At 44.5% G+C, this 4,259-nt stretch overlaps 1 protein-coding gene across 1 annotated transcript in view; it reads left to right on the forward strand.

The window, feature by feature from the left end:
- The window catches only part of LOC115295643 (zinc finger protein 91-like), a 71,178-nt gene that overhangs the window by 507 nt on the left and 66,412 nt on the right, over positions 1-4,259 (forward strand).

Here is a 4,259-nt window from a genome sequence, read left to right on the forward strand (position 1 = left end):
TTTTTTTTTTTCTTTTGTCATTAAACTGAAGTATAGGATGTGTAGCCTCACTGTCCTCTGGTCCATATAACACACAGTTGCCTTTTTTGCAAACTTCTTCAAAATAATCTCTGAAGATGTCTTCCCTTTAGAACCGTTATCTTTACCATCTCTCTCGTATATTTGTGCCTATCAGGAAGTCGAAATATTTTCTTAGTTCAGCATCTTCAACCTCCTTGTCTTTTTTTTTTTCTTTTCTTTTCTTTTCTTTTATGTTTACTTATTTTTGAGAGAGAAAAAGACAGAGTGTGAGCAGGGAAGGGGCAGAAAGAGAGAGAGAGGAGACTAGCTGTCAGCACACAGCCCGATGTGGCCCTGAACCCCCGAACTGTGAGATTGTGACTTGAGTTAAAGTCAGATGTTTCACTGAACCACTCAGGCATCTCATTTTATTTTTAACATGCCGGATTTCTTTTATTTAAAAAATGTCAAATTAATAAATATTTCCATTCTTCTCCCAAACTGTGGAAGACCTTAATGTACATAAAATTTCTACTTCCCCCCCATCTCCTGCTTATTATCATTTAACATTTTTCTTTGGATAACATGTTTTTATGACTCATGTTAGTTCCTCGTGTACCGATCCCACCATCCCCTCTGTTTAGCATCCTTTTTCTTCCTGTCTTAGTTGGAATATATGGGTGGCAGACTCTGTGCCTGCCTTAAAAATCCTTGTTTCATTGTCCCTCTTTTTTACAATTTTTGAGTTCATGAAAAATTTTTCAATGTGATGCATGCAACATAGCACAGAAAACAGGAAATAATTCACGAATTTGCATGTCATCCTTGCACACGGGCCGTGCTAATCTTGGAACCCTCATAGTTTCAGTGTCCGTGCTGGAGAAGCCACACTCGCCCTTTCTCTTGGATGCACGTTGGGTGAGTTCTGAGTCCCAGGCTGGCAGTTCTGTCCCTCAGCACTTTGATGTCTTACCTCCTTTATCTTCTGGCATCTGTGGTGTGGCCCTGGAAATCATACCACCTTCCTAGTTGTTCCGCCTGGGGTTGAAATACTCTGTCTCTCATCGCTGGTTCTTTGTAAGGTTTACTCTTTGTTCTTGGTGATGTGCAGTTGTGTTTCCGGGAGTGTGGGAATAGGTTCATTTTACCTGCTCAGAATGTCTGGCACACGATGGAGAGGAGGATGTTTGGATTTCATCAGGGGCCATTGTGGGGGCGCCGAGTGGCTCAGTTGGGCGTCTGACTTTGGCTCAGGTTATGATCTCACAGCTCATGAGATCGAGCCCCACATCAGGCTCTGTGCTGACAATACAGAGACTGCTTGGGATTCTTTCTCTCTCTCCCTGTGTGTCTGACCCTCCCCTGCTCCTTTGCATGCTAGTGCGCGCGCTCCCTCTCTCTCTCTCTCTTGCTCTCTCCCTCTCTAAATAAATTAATGCTTAAAATAAAAAGAAAGATATATTCTCCATCTCTACTTTGTAATACTTCTGGAGACACCTGGGGACTGGATCTCTCATCCGTGCCTTACAATCTGTGTATCTGCCGTGTACAGAGATGCTGTTTCTTCTACGAAGCTGCCTAACCTTCTCCAGCCTGGTCGTACTCACCCTAATGTCTGTGATCTTTAATTGGAGCGGTGGATGTGATGAGAGGAAACCTCTTGTGCTCCTCTTCCACTCTTTCACCAGGATGAGTCTTAGAAAGCTGACAGGTGGGGTGTGGCCCTTTGTCTGCCTGCATTTTCTCCCACTTCTTCCCTGGTCTCCCCTTTGGAGCCACATGGAATCTGCTACTCCCCATTCCACACCGCCGCCCTTCCTGTGTTTATAAACCAACGCTGGTTTGTGTTTCCCTTAATTCATCTTGATCTCCTAATAGGGAGTCATTTTATACTGTCATTGTACAGCATTACCTGTGTTGCCAGTAAATTCCTGGACAGTCATCTGTGTTGATTGCCACAGGTTTACTCTCTTTTTTTTTTTTATGTTTTTTTATTTATTTTTAAGAGACAGTGAGAGACAGTGCGAGCAGGGGAGGGTCAGAGAAAGAGGGAGACACAGAATCCGAAGCAGGCTTCAGGCTCTGAGCTAGCTGTCAACACAGAGCCGGACACGGGGCTTAGTCCCATGAACTGTGAGATCATGACCTGAGACAAAGGCGGACACTTAACGGACTGAGCCACCTAGGCGCCCCTACTCTAACTTCTTTTACTTTATTAGCTTCCATTAGAGAAATGAGAGCACAGAATATGGGGCTGAAAAATTGCTACGTTTTTGAATTCTTGGCTTCTCCTCTCACGATATGTCTTGTCTTGATTACCTTCCATTTTGTTTGTTTACTGAGGATCTCGGTGCCTGGGAGCCCATTGTAGGTGCGGGAGCAGTGGCAGCCCTCTCCCCAAGCTGCTCTCTGAGCTGCTTTTTCTTGACTTCTCTCTCGAAGTGAGGGCAGGTCAAGGTTGGATGGGTGTGACTCCTGAAGAGTTCATCACCTGCTTTGTCAAGAGAGGGTGCTGGAATTAGGGAAATCAGGGCCGTATTCTATACCATTGAAACTTGCTCATTCTACGAAGGGTCATGATCCAGAATGGGTGTCACATGTGCTCAGGTTTGTTGTCCTTGATCCACCTTGGTCTTACTTAGCCTGCAGAGAGGAAAGGAAATCCCCAGTATCCTGTCATCTCACCGTTAGATATTTGGATTTTTTCGCCCTTACACATAGAAACTCCTTCTGCTCTAGGTCCTCTTGGAATTAGTAACGGGACAGGGGCCAGATTCCAGAAAGCCCATCTTTTGAAAAGTACAAAATAATGGTGTTACAGTTTGGACTGTGTCCCCCCAGAAAGATGTGATGACAGCCTAACCTCTCTACCTGTGGAACGTGTGGCCTTATTTGGAAATAGGGCCCTTCCAGAATGACTCAGGTTAAGGTACAGCCAGGTGGATGGGTCCATCATCCAGTGTGACTGAGGTCCTCATAACCAGAGGGAAATCTGGACAGAGAGGCCCCCATGGAGAACGCCACGTGACAAGAGAGGCAGAGATGGGAGTGTCCTAGCTTCAAGTCCAGGGGTGGGTAGGACTGCGAGCCAGCAGGGGGAGCACAGAAGAGGCAGGAAGGGTTCTGCCCTGCCTCCTAAGGGGCGGGACCTTACTGACAGCATGATTTCAGATCTCTGGCCTCTGAAACTCTGACAGGGTGGATTTCTCTTGTTTTCAGACACCCAGCTGGTTATACTGTGTTACAGCCGCCCCAAAAACCTCATACAGTGGGTCAAATGCAAGGATTGTATTAAATAAGAGGTACTTCTAGGAGTACCTGATGGGGATGGAGAAACAGGGATTCTGGACCTCATAGCTTCTTAACAACAGCCAACAAAAACAATTTGTTTCATAACATTGGTATGAAGACAATAGGACCTATTACAATGAAAGCATTGTTAAAGGCACCTGGATGGCTCGGTTGAGCCTCTGACCTTTGATTTGGTCTGCTTGGAAATCAATCCCTCTCTCTCCTTCTGTTTCTATTTTTCTCTGTCTCTCTCTCTTTTGCACCCCTTCTCTCCTCCCTCCCACCTCCTGCCTGCCCCCTCTCTCTCCATTCCTCCCTCTGACCATTTCCCCTACTCCTGCTCTCATTCCAAAAGAAAATAAAAAAGTAATAAAATAAATGAAATTACAGCAATTTAAGGAAGAGAAATTTAAGAAAAGGAAACAGGAAAACAGAGGGTTACTTAGAAAAATTACTGTACAGAAAGCAAAAAAAAAAGTGAAGTTTGTTGGGAGCCATTCTGAACTGACAACTTGAGATTGGTCCTTGTGAGGTTAAGGCAGGTTTGCAAGGCCTGTTGCTGTCACATGATGACCAGTATCCACTCCCACTCAATTGTTTTTGTGCACTGACCCCTAGAGGCACTTTGTTGATTGGTGTCCTGAGTGACTTGTCCCTTTTTACTGACCCTACAATGCTGATTGCACCTTGTGAAGGAACTTCCAGTAGGAACTTTTTCTTTTGTGATTATGTGAGCACACATTGCATTTCCTGAGAATCCTGTTTTTCTATACTTCCTCTAAAGCAGACAGACTATTGATCCCTGTTCACAAAGAACTAACTTCTGCCTTTGCTATGCTCAAAACATTGTTTTGTATTTGAATTCTGAAGATACCTTCCTTCCCCATATGATAAGCATCTAAGTCACCTACACAATCAGTATTGATCAAAATTATGCATGAGTCTTCTACAAATCTATCATTTTGGAA

Source organism: Suricata suricatta, chromosome 7 (assembly GCF_006229205.1).
Source record: "Suricata suricatta isolate VVHF042 chromosome 7, meerkat_22Aug2017_6uvM2_HiC, whole genome shotgun sequence".
Lineage (NCBI taxonomy): Eukaryota > Metazoa > Chordata > Mammalia > Carnivora > Herpestidae > Suricata > Suricata suricatta.